Here is a 14,034-nt window from a genome sequence, read left to right on the forward strand (position 1 = left end):
ATCAATTGTCTTTTATTGTCGAAACGTGACACCGTTCAAATTCTTTTCCAATTTTCTAAAATAATGAAATGACGGTTTTCGGAGTAAAATAACGGAATAAATGCAAAATTGTAGAATCGCTCACAATTAAGGATTTTCGGGAAACGAATTATATAATAATATAGGTGGTGAATTCAGAGTATATAAATTGTTTGCCTGTCACAAAGTAAAGGAAGAAAGAAAGAAGAGAAAGAAGAAAAAATTCCTCTCATCTTTAATTATACGAAATTGAAGTAGCTCTAAAACTCTCTTCAGATTAGCAATTGTTACTATTTTTTGTTTGGCAAGTACACGCACACTGTTTGATCGAACGAACCAGAAGTTTAAAAATACGAAGAAACAAAAAAAAAAAAAATTAAAAATACTTGTGAATTTTCAAAATCGTTGAATATATTAGGTATAGTTTTAGAATGAAATTTTTACACCGAGGTACAGTAACCGAGTTATCCATAGGATACATAAAACGGAAGTTAAGATATATTTCCTAGAATATGCAATATATATTGAAACTGTGAAAAGGTAAGATTTTGGTAAAGGATAAAATAAGATAAGATACTTTGTTAAAGGAATGTTCATACGTTTGAATACAGACACGCGATTATTTATTTTAATTCCTCCCTCTCCTGTTTTTCAACTTTTTTCTTTCGTTTCGTTTCGTTTCGTTTCTTTTTTTTTTTGTTTTTTTTTTTCTTCCTCGGCATTTTTGCAACGAGTTGACCGAGTTCCACGGACAAATCGAACTCGGAACGGTGAATCAATAGGCGTTTCGACGAGGAGCGTTGATCGGCGATGTGTGTCAATGAATTCGGGCATTATCATAACGCCTCCTGGCCACCGCCCACCGATCGACCTGTAGCAGGACAAGGTGAAGGTGATCGCAAAGAAGGGGAAGAAAATTTCCACCGAGTAAACATCGCCGCGAATTAACATCGATATACATCTGCTCTCCAGCCACCCTCGAGAATTTGTGTCGACCGTTGCAGTAGAGTTTGTTCGCCCTCCAGTTTCAGATCGAGACGATGCGTAATCGCCTGCCGATCCAGCGATCCAGCGATCCAGCGATCCAGCGATCCAGCGATCCAGCGACTCGGGAGGGGCGGCTCTTTAAACCTGCCGGAAAAACCCAGCCGCAAGATCATGCGGACGACTAACGGCTCTCGCTTATTTGACCCCGTATCCACCGAGAAAAACAAAACGACAGTAAAAATAAATAAATGAAAAAATACACACGCACACGCAGAAAACGCGACGTGAAAGAAAAATTCTTGTGTAATTTTTTTCAGGTGCGGTAAACGCCGAGACGGAAAAATGCACACTGAGAAAAATTTCATTTTTTACAGTAACTAAAAAAATTGAGTAAAACCGGTATCGTTAAAAAATACTGTTTGAATATTGTTTGAATTTGGAAAAACAAGGTACGCCTAACCATTTTGCGCTGTCGTCGATCCTTTTCTGGTTATTGTGGTAAAAAAATGAAAATATTTAAGGACTGAGCGGTAACCGGAACTAAAAATATCTCTCGGTGTACGTTGTGTAGTTTGTTAGAAAAAAAAGAACACCAACGACAACAGTAGTAATAATAATGAGAATAGTAACGACGACAATCGACGACGTTATTAGATAGGATATATGCTAATTTATGATAATCGTGTATGCATAGGCGATTGTGTAAAATATAAATTATATATTTGCTCACGTTATGCGTACACACATTACGCATGTCATATTTTTTCGTCGTGGATGTTTAATACTTGTGACGGTTTAACGAAAATTATACTTAATTTTGAGTAAAATCCACAACGATCATTTCATTATTACGAAGGGGAGAATTCTATGGACATATTTAAATTAATATATTTTTAGACATTGAAACAAGGAAGATGATACTAATTGATTTAGTTGTTCGTCTCAGAAAATTAATTACTTTCTCTCAATTATCGGAAAAATCGTGCACAAGTTACTCGAAGAAAAGTCGCGTTATTAACTTCGAAATGAAATTTTTTAGTCGGTACCTACTGTTTCAAAAATACATTCATTATTTAAAACAAGCCTACCGAAATCAGTTTTTCGGTTGAACTCTGTGTTAAAGCTAGAAGTTCAATTCTGTTTCTTTGCGGTATCTAGCCGGTGAAAATTTGTCCAAAGTTTTGCATTTGTTAAAGCATAATTGTCAGTTGTGATGGATCTGAATTTTAACGTGTTCGACTTTTAATGAATTCGTGATGATGCGATCTTGAGCAGATCAAAACTTTGGGAAATTTTGTAATCGTCCCTTGATTCAACTACGATAACAATTTTTTGACTCGTATAAATTGTCCCGCGGTGAAATCTTTTAAATAATTTGATTCGATGAAAAAGATTTGAAAAAAAAAAATAAAAATGTGTCTACGACGTTATTCTCTTTCCTTATTTATACACTCGCGCATAATAATTCATGGGATGTTACGGTACCTCTACGTAGCTGATCGCGATCACCGTTGACAATGAGTCACGGAGGAAATAACATCTGTGCAGAGATATTGTAACAAGAATAATATATAATTGACCTGGTTTCTTATCCCGGATAAGAGAGTTCAACGGATCGGAATTTCGAGACGATTCAAGCATCCCGGTTGTACGACAATATTTACAAGCTCTCACGATTGTAAAATGCATTAAGGTATTCAGGTGCTGAAATTTAAGCGATGGACGGCTTTAAAGAAAAAAAAAAAAGAAAAAAAAACTTCATTCAAGAAAACTAATTTTTCCCTTAATAGTTACGTAGAAGAAATCGAAATTTCACATCTCGAACCCAGACTAAAAATTTGTATTAACCGGTGTTATCATAGCAGCATCGGCGAGTTGTTTCAAATGACGATAAAAAATGTTCACCTATAATCAGCGTGAGGTAATTTATCCCCGCCGATGACAGGCGGATAAGTCGAATAATCCCGCAGACCGACCTAAAAACGGTTCGGAAATCGGCACAGCTGGTTAACTGTTTTGGCACATAACCGACGCCCAACGAAGAGTGTGACATGAATATCCTTCTTGGTCCCAATTTTGTTATTAAATTTACGCGAGAGGTCGATGAGCGAAACCTGTTGAACCGCCTGCATCGCATCCTTGTCAGGAATTTGCACCGCGGGGTTTCGCCGCGTTTCATATTTTATTTATTTTATTTTTTTATTTGCACGGTATAAAAGCTGGACGACGATACATAGAAATTATGCATAAATCGAAGCGAATGTCGCCAGCTAACTTCTATTCCGTCTGTATTCATGGGAAATGAATCGAGGATTTACGATACACCGATTCTTATCTCTTCCCAGCATCTCTAGTGACGTTGTATCTACACCTTATATTATTATATACGTTCGAAACGGTACTTGGAGATAATTTCAAACGTTTCATTGCGTGTAACGCGACTTCTTCCGTTTATATTCGGCCTCCAGGAATTCCGCTACATATTTATAGAGCTGCGATATTATATCGCGATACGGAATGTGCAGCTTTTATTTGCGTACATATGTATGTTAATTCGATATTGTACTGTTTGAATTTAAATTTTTCATCCTTCTCGTAACCAATCACTTTCTATAGTCATTTGAAGCCGTTTAATCGTTGCTTTTAAAGTAATCGAATCGTTTTCTGTTTTTCGTCAGAATAATTAGGACACGCGTTGTCTGAATCGGAATTGATTTCTATTTTTTTTTTTATTCTTCTTCTCTCGTCTCAAACTTGATCGAATTTAATTTACTGCTGAAGCATCGACAGTGAAATGCAACATTATAATAATAAGAATTCACTCGAGGTGTGAAGACTGACACCTCGGTGATGCGGTAATTATATATTACAACCTTATTCGCGTAATATGAACGTGATACAACCGAACAGTGAACGAAAATAATAACGCAATAAAACGAGGTCTTTTTTTCCTTGTTCTTTTTTTTTTTTGGTTTTTTTCATCACTACCGCATATAATTAGCGAACAAAATATATCTTGACTTCGGTTTCACTTGACTCGAGTTAATCTTGAATGAATTAATCTTTGTAAATGAATGAGGCGATTATTGCACGCTCGTGAACATTCATCTCGGAGACCTTGACCCAGAGAAACGGATAAGATAATACGAAGCGATCGAAACACGTTTGCAGTGGTCGGTGAAAATGAACTTCATTACTTGATTATTCAATAAGAAAAATAAAATTATTCAATCATTCTTCTACATTCGTATTCGTATACATTAGGGTGAGTAAAAAAAACTAATCCATCTATTCTGCGGTCTTAAAAGGTTCTATTTACTCGGAAAAAAGTTCTCCCGTTTGGAAAAATTTTTAGCTCAATTTTAAAAGGTGTCGCTGGCCATTTTAAATTTTCGATTTAAATGGCACTAAAAAAAAAAAAAAAAAATAGAGAATAGATAGGTTAGTTTTTTTGGTTCACCCTGATATAAATGTATGTGGCTGTATAATGATAACGGTTCAAAGATGCTTTTTTCAATCAAGGGTTTTTAAACGTGTTCTTAAATTTTTGCAAGTATAAACAAGTTATGACAGTTGAGGAATGAAAGGAAATCGGGGAAAGAGGAAGTACAGATGAAAAAGAGGTCAAAGGTATAAGTTGAAGTTTTATCGGTCATTGTAATTAATCAAAGAATTTACAATTAGACGAACATATTGAAAAAAATTTCGACAAATCGGGAAAGATGGATTATTCGCGGTATTTCAAAGATAAAAATTCGTATAATAATTCTTAGCATTCCGACGCAAGAGTCGCTGAAGTACGTGACAGAATCCTTTCCATTCGATAAATACATTTTGAATCGTGAACGAATTCGATTATCCGATGGACAGATTGCATTCTTTCCCGTCTGACGTCAGCGCGCGAAGTGTGCCTTGAATTTTATAAACCAAGGCATTGTAATCAGGTTTGAAAGAAGCGAATAGAAAAAAAAAAAAAAAAAAAACAAATAAAAAAACGTTCATCGTTATTCGATACGCGTTGTTGCGTCGCGTACGTTGCGAGTTACAAGATACAAGGATTAGATAATATAAATCTACATCTTGTTCTGGTTTATTGGGTCACTGTTTTCATCCCATCATATGTCGTTGTACATTTGCAGTAAATTGTTGCACGCTCGGAGTAAGAGTACAAATTAATTGTACAAGGTAAAAATGAAAAAAAAATAAATAATAATTTGGTAATTTTGTTTTCTTCTACGCGCAATAGGGAATAATCTTTACCTTAACGACTTCAAACCGCACATCCTTGACAGCTATGCCGCTGTAATATGTACAGGCAAATGTACTATAATGAATAAATAACTACGCTATAGAAACTCGCGAGACTGCATCGTCAGGGTTACTTTTTACTGTAAGCACGAGTTTTGGTCCACGGTGAAATATATGTAATCAACGAACTTCGTATCTTCCTGGATGTTACCTTAATCGTTAAAAAAAAGAAAAAAAAAAAAAGGTGGGGAACAAAAAGTCACTTTGAACAAAACGTGTTGGGTTACGAATAAATATTGTTATTATTAGGTAGTAGAATTTTCCATTCATTCGATTTCAGAAAGTCAGAAAAATCAAAATATCAATCAATGATAGTGACTTGGTTTTTTTTTTTTTTTTTTATTTACAAAATTTCATGTAGAAACAAATCGAATCGAAAAAATATTTAATTTAAACGGTTGAATCAGAGGTGTATTGATACGATCGTATTTAGATTTAAAAGAACCGAACTTCTCGGTTCTCTCCTTGATTCCGAATTTTATCAAATAAATATTTTGCAAGTTATATTTACTCAAAAATCTTTATCCCATGTTACAAGAAAGCAACTTAATATTACATCCAGGTCAAATTAAACGTCGTGTGTATTCACGAATTTATCCGTGCATAATACTCAGATTAAAATCGGTCGTTACCAAACTCGTACACCTTATATTTATACAGCAGACCAATCGGTATCGGTATAATCTGTTTAGGTACGATTCTTACGTCAGGTTTGGCGATTTTAGCGGACGTCGTTTGGATATTTTATATCGTTTAAAAAACCGGTGCGTGAGACCATATTAAAATACCGCCTTCGGTGTGACCAACACGCGGATGAAACCCGACGGTTCCGTTAGGATTTATATTTATGGTCCTCCTCGTCGTCCGACCGAAGAACGTCTCATCCTTGGCTTCAGCTGGGCCACGAGGTTGCCGCCTTACTCGGATCACGTATGGCCAATTCGTAGGAACAAGAAAGAAAAAAAAACGAACCATTCAAAATGTTACGAGATACTCGACCATTCCATTGACACTTTGTTGAAGATTGCATTCTTCCCTATTTTTCCTGTATACCTGTAATATAACAACGTTACGGGTACGAAATTTTGAATTTTTTTTTTTTTTTTTTTGCAACGTTTTATATTCTTTTTACAGACTTTGAAAGAATTTGGAAATAAAGCTTGTGCGAAAACAATTGAACAGTATTTATCTCTTGAAATAAAAATACAAAACTTTCTCCAATGTCATCGGTAGAGGAGTGAAGACTCTAAGATAAGATAATAACAAGTGTAATAACGTTACAAGATTCGCCAAATTTATCGGGGAGAAGGATTCAAGAATTATTTCAGAAATTTATACGAGATGAAATCTTTGATAAGCAAAACAAAGACAAAAAAAAAGAGGAAATACGCATAGCAAGATCCTATAAATATGTGACGCATGATTGATGTACGAAACAACGAAGAATTGTTTGATATTTTTTATTCTTATATGTATATAGAATTTGATTAAACAATTTGGTAGATAAATGGTGAGTTTGAGACATCCGAAAATTTTCACTCAACTATTTGATAATATACATGTAACCGACCAATCTTTGCGAAAAATATACGATCAACGACGCTTATTTATCAATGAAATTACCGTCTAGTATTTGACAAGTGATTGCAGAATTAGCAGGCATATTTGTATGTAGTATAAATTTGTAAGAGAAGATGAATCGAGTCAGATACAATTTATGAATAATAAAATAAGTCGTAGACTTTCCCGAATTATACAATATGGGTACTAAAACGGGCTCGTAAAAATAACTCTTCATTCTCTGCAACAGCGTGTCATCACGTCGATGAAAAAAGCTTTAAATAATCATTAAACGTATATCGTTGACAAATATTATCATAATCTCACAATCAGTAGTAGAGTTCTAAATTATATCTGACAGTATTACTATCGCAGTATATTAAAGATATTTCACGATCTTCGCCGCATTAAACGTACGACTTAATTTTCGCTCTTGTAAGGCTACTCCCCGTAGATTTGAATTCGGAAACGCAATATTCGGCGGTGTTCGGAAACGGGAAATAACTGAAATCGCGTACTCGACGGTAAGTGGTAATCGTTATTATCAACAACAGGTAATAGCATTTGTAATACCGGCGAATGGTAAGACTTTCCAAGCCGACGGTGAAACTCGACTGAAGAAACAAAATGCGGAGACAAAACTTTGATGTTTCTTATTTTCAACGCTCAGTGTCGGTAAGGTAGATTGTTGTTTCGTGAAGCGATTAAAATGCGCGGGAAATACAAAAAAAAAAAAACAAAAATGCGAAAATATGGCACATATTAGGCATTCTTCACGTTATTTCGCAATTTTATTTTCGACCTTCGTACATGTCATGTGCACAGTCAAAACTTTGGAAAAGAAAAACCAGACGAGCAGCACTCGGAAAAAGAAGATTAATTGTATCGATCGGAATACAATTCGACTGGATATTTGATATCGTCCAAAAGTTTTGCAGTTTAATTTCTTTATACACTCGTACCGCGGGATAAACAAACAAATTCAATATTATTTTACGAGACGCCGCGCTGTCGTGCTGTAATATAATTGCGAGAGCTATCAGATTTCGATATTGTGATGGGTATAAGAAAAGCGAAGGGCGTTTCTATTGACATTCAGTAGTCGTAATAACGGCCGGGTTTAAATGTAGATAAGAAAAAAAAAAAAAAAAAAACACAAAAAGCTCCCAGCCTGCAGGAATTGTTTACAAAACAATCCCGACTGCAGCATCTAGGCCATGAGACGTTAATTAATTTTTCAATCAACTCGTTCATTCGTATATAAATCTACCATTCACAGCCCGCTTATTATTTCACTGTGTATAAGTCGTTGTATAAAAGAAATTATAATCAACCCCGTGAACCTAATTTATAATAAGTGCGTTCTCCATTTTCAACTCTGCAGTCTTGTTTATGCGTTATCATTGTTTCGAATTACCTCTCGTGTCAAAAAAAAAAAGCAGAAAAAAAAAACAATAGAAATGCTTCGTTCGCCTTTATCAACGACCAGACTAAATTGCCTGCAGCTAATTACAGCGACCTTAAAAAAAATTATTTTCCAATTAACGCTTCGCTGGTTATGGAATCCGTCCAAGTTCTGTAATCCAGGTTTCAAGCGACAAAAACGGTGAATATTGTTAATTCTAGACATTTCGGGTTACAGTTTTTCGACAACTTTACTCGGATAATTACGCGAAATCTTCGTATAATTTCAACGATATTCGTGGAAAATTTTACAATAATTCTAATCAAAGCATTGTCAAGCGAACTAAGAGTAGGCATAAAAGTTTGAAACCCTCAATTAGGTCCGTCATTTTCGATGAACGTATTAAACGATCGATCGGGTGAAGCGATTGAAGTAAAAGAATGAAAGGAGAAACCATCGACGGAGAATGGAAATAATTTTCCCCGAGGAGAATAAAACGGAAACAGTATAAAAATAAACTGTCTCTACAATTACTTTATTCACCTACTGTGTAACGTCAATCTGACGTATATAAATAAAGTTTTCAATACCTGAAAACTTAACGCATTAAATATTAATCTGTTTGCAAATATTCCGAGATTTTCTACATTATTGTGGAATGGGATAACAAAATCGATTGCAAACATCACGTAAAGAATTAAATTCACTGCTGATATAAAAATTGCTCAAGGTAATATTTGAAAACATTCCTCAATATTTATCGTTACACGTTAATTATACGCGCCATGGTTGGCTTGCGGGATTTTATTTGGGATTCATGAAATCGAAATGAGCCTACGCATCGCTCAATGTTCCACGAATGAGAAGAACGAGATTGATTGTTTGATGCGGTGATAAGGAGATTTTTGCTTCATTTCGTTTGCCAGTTTTTTTTTCTCTGCTGCGCTAGACGTTTGAAATCGTTTTTCCTCCATTCCTCTTCTTGTCTTTGTAACACACAAAGGCTAAGCAGCTTAAGCAAAGTATCTTATCCACGCGGAATACCATCGTCAAAACTGTAGCAGTCAAAACCGTGTCCATTTTCGTATTTAATTTACTGTTACATCGGGATATTATTACAGAAGGAAATGAAGAAAGTGAAGGAGAAGAAGGGCAGGTGTTGACGGAATATTTTAACTTGACATTTTAAACGCAAAATGGGGACAATGAATTTTAAAAAAAGGATGGCTCCTTAAATAACCGAAGCACAAAGTTCGCTTCTTTTCCTGATGGAAATTTTTCACCGAGACTTGCGTACTGGAAACAAAATGCTGCGAATTTCACTGGGAAAAATGACAAAAAAAAAACAACATCCAAGAAAATCTAACAATAAGCATAACGCTTATATTCATAGTAAATAAAATATCGGTGAGACGCGTTCAGTATTGGAAAAACAGTCGGGCGTAAAAAACAGGAAATCTTAACTTTAAAAATTGTACGAGACACCCGGGAAGTTGGACTGCTCGATGATTCGTTTCAATTTCCGCCTAAAGCAAATATAGAGACTTAAGCGTCAAATATCCGTTCGCCACATCGTGAGCTTTTTATTCGACACGAAAACCAGCTGGAAAAAAAATCACGGGTAGTCTTTTAGTTGAAAAGAAAAAATATTTTCTTTCCCCCATAAACCTTGACATGGTTTACTTTATATATACATGGACCATGAAAGACAAGAGTAAATGTTTCAAATCTTTGGATTATATATAATAAATTGTCAGCTATTTGACTGCTCGAAATGGGTTATGAGCAAAAAAAAAAAGACTTTTTTTTATTTTTCAGCATCCTAATTCGCACTATCAAATTAAGCTTTATGTTTGTAAATTATATTACTCAAGTAATAAAATGACGCTAGTATTTGGCCAACTGTAAACACAATTCGAAGTCTGGATGTTTTAAAGTTGCAGAACAGTGAATTATTTCTAGATTTTTCGTTTCTTGACATTTATAACCACTAAAGTCTGGTAAAATTTTAAACAATATTCTGTGGAGTATCTATGTGAAAATTTTCACGTTTGTTCCGGTCGTTTTTCGGTCTAAAAAACGATCGCTAAGCTCATACAGGAAGCAGAAAAAATATGAACTACGCTTCGATCAGTTATTTACTCGACAAATAGAGATTCGAAAAATAGAATTTATTCATTGTTTAATTACGAGGAAATCTTCTCAGATTTGACAAATGCTATAAATAAATCGTTACTTGAATCAACCAAGTCGTTTTATTCTCAAAAACTTTCGTTCGGTGAAATCGTTTCGCAATAAATGTTCAATCTTCCTCCAATATTGAATTGAATCTATTTCTGAAATTGTTATCAAATTTTCATTCAAAAAAAATTCATACGTCTCCCTGTATTTTTCCACAGATAATAAAATTCACAAAACTCCCATTGCTTTGCAAAATTTCAAAGTGAATTTCAGAGACGTGGGATGATATTGATTTAAAATCGCTTCGCAGTATACGATTTCAATGGCGAATCGTTAATGTTTCATTGCGCTATCAAAATACACAAGGCACAGCCGAACTGAGACTCATTTCGCAAACCATCTCATGTATTTCGCATTCCACTTTCATGTTTGCAATAACTCTTTTCACCCTCCCCCGAATTATTCATGCAAACTTCATCGTCAAACCGAGAGGTGCGATGATGAATTACTCAGCCTCTCTTAATCGTTTGACTGATAGCTACGGACGTTTTATTTCGGCAACAAAGACGACGACGGATCATATAATTTCTCACTTTTTTCCTCAGCTTAGGAACTCGGGAAAAAAGTGTTGTTACACCGTGTATCTACACACATATATCGCCTTCGAATCGCCTGTACATATCTATTATACCTGTGCATATCTGTATGCCATATATTAGGGTGATCCTTACTTGGAGGTCATTAGAAAAAAATTTGTGTAAAGTTTTAAATGTAAAATACATGCAGTTTTTATAACCAGTTATTTCTTTTTGTACGACTATGGTATAAATGAAGGGGACGATTTGAAACTTGGCCAAAGTTGTTGCTTATAACGACAGGAATAAACCTTGAAAATTTCAAAATTTTATCATAATTTTATAATGTATTTCTTTTTTTTTCATAAAGGAACAATAATTGTAAAGTTTTGAAATTTTTAGGGTTTGTTCCGATCATTATAAACAACAATTCTGCCAAGTTTCAAATTGGCCCCTTAACTTATACCACAGTCGCACAAAAAGAAATAACTGGTTAAAAAATCTACATGTATTTTACATTTAAAACTTTCGGGGTTTAGAGGCACGTTTTCCACTTGACACAGAGGCTTTAAACTTTGAGCAGATTTTTTTAACGACTTGAAACAGATCTGGGGATGTCCCAATGGAAATTTTTCCGACCCTCAAACAGGGATCACGTTACTTTATATGTGAATGATACCTACCCATATGAATATACAGCCTCAAAGAAAATATTGTTTTTCATATAGATTGGGTCAAAGTATTTTTCAATAAAAATGTAATATATATATATTTGTATATACAAATGAATTTTTTTTTATAAAAACGGAAAAAGAAAACGATAGATCGCACATATTCTATAAATTGAAGGTTCTAGTGGGTGAAAACTAAGAATAAAAAAAAAAACAAAGACAAATTGTCAATACGGCTTCGGGAGAAGAAGAAAAATTAATTTTTTGGGGTTCGTATAGTTGTGACAATTATATTAAGATTCACCATAAAATAAAACTTCCTTTCACAATTTTACACATTATTTTACATCATTATACACCCAATTTTTTATTTATCTATTCTGTCACTCAGTCGGTCCCAGTCGGTTTCGAAAGTTTTTCTGACGATATGAGAAAGTTGAGGAAAATTGGCCAGAGTTGAGAACATAAAATCCACGAGAGAGAGAGAGAGAGAGAGAGAGAGAGAGAGAGAGAGAGAGAGAGAGAGAGAGAGAGAGAGAGAGAGAGAGAGAGAGAGAGAGAGAGAGAGAGAGAGAGAGAGAGAGAGAGATATTAAGCCCAATTTCTTTGTACGTGTCGTCGATATCGTAAAACCCGGGGTGCGCCTATTTGTAAAATTGCAAAACGCCGGCTTTCCCCCATTTGTGAGGCAAAATTCCCGTTTAATACAGTCACAATTTTCACGCCTCGTGTTTACTGGTAATTCATAGTATAACAACTTGCTCCGTTGATGAAATGTCGGGGGAGCGTAAAACGTGGGTCTGGCAGCTTTAAAGGGCTACGGACGATATTGCTAATCGAGAAATTCTGACGAGCCGTTAATTCAAGCTTCTTTAACAGTCTTCCAAGTCAATCAAAAGTACTAAATTACTTGTAAGATTTTAATATCTGGCGATTTCAATTTCAACTCGTGATTTAAACTGCAAATCGCATCATTTGAGGGACGGATAATTTTCCGAGTGTCGTTTTCAGTCGTAATTCACTAAGTTATTTCGTAAAAATGCATATATTTATAATGTATATGAAACGCGCGACAAATTTCTTTATCACGGAAAATTCGCAGCAATAGGTAACTAAGAAAGAGAAAGAGAAAATAGAAAATAGAAAAACTTCGCATAAGACGACGATATAAAGTCTGTATAGTTTATCCGTTTTACGATTCATATTACAGTAGATCTACAACGATGTGCACCGCGCACGACGTACATATTATGGTTTCAAGGGTATTACAAGTGAGAAATAAAATTCTCAGATCGCAATTGAGAAGTGGAAGATAATTTTAATAAACGACGAGACGCATCGGGGGTCGCGTGATTAAATTATGCATGAATAGTCGTTCGAGGTGAGTTATACGTGTTACACGTATAATTTGTAATTCAAATTCCCTCTTTAACGCAGAAACTTGAAATACAAGTAATTAATGTAATAAAAGCTTCCCTTTTTCCTGCAAAGTTGAGGTTTATCCAAATAAGAGACGAGGGTAAGAAAAAGGATACCGCGTTACTTAGAAATTGAAATTGTAAAAATACTCAAATAACTGGACTGCGAAACGGATTGATTCGATTATTTGCAGTTTGACTGAACCGTTTCGTCGGATCGAGCAATTTTTCCATTCTATAAACTTATGTACGTAAAGGCATAGGAAAAATACGTTGTAAAGCGTGAGTGTACTTTCTGCATGAACTGACATCGCGTTTTAAAACATATTTACCGAATGACGTTTAGAGATGAAATTTACGAAAATTTACCAGTGTCTGTCCAGATTCCGATGGAAAGAAATGCGAAAAGGTCGGAAGATACAAGGATCGCGATATCGATTTTCAAAATCTATTCCATACAATTTCAATACCTATACGAAGATGGATCAAGCATATAAAGTCGAAGTATAGAATGGTCTGAATAAATTAGAATATAAACTAACTGCTGAAGACAAAATGTATAAAAATCGTCTGAATTCGAACTATTCTATATTTTAATTTTATCCATTATACCCGACTATTCCACACTTTGACTTTGTGCGTATAAAAATTGGGGACAATAGATTTTTGCGACATTGAATATTCCGCACTGCGATCCTTCCGTTTTATTTCTACATTATTATCCTTATCCGTCTTTTACTGATTCGACGCTACGAAGGTCAGGAAAGATTAACCCCCGCTGCAGGGGTTTTCTAACTTATTGTTAGTTTCAAGGCGTATCCGTCTGCGCAAAATCCATCGAAATGCTGTCTACTAGCGCGTGGTCTCGACAACGAATCCGCGAAAACAACGCCAGTCCTTCGGAGAGCCTG

This window comes from Neodiprion fabricii, chromosome 2 (assembly GCF_021155785.1).
Source record: "Neodiprion fabricii isolate iyNeoFabr1 chromosome 2, iyNeoFabr1.1, whole genome shotgun sequence".
Classification (NCBI taxonomy): domain Eukaryota; kingdom Metazoa; phylum Arthropoda; class Insecta; order Hymenoptera; family Diprionidae; genus Neodiprion; species Neodiprion fabricii.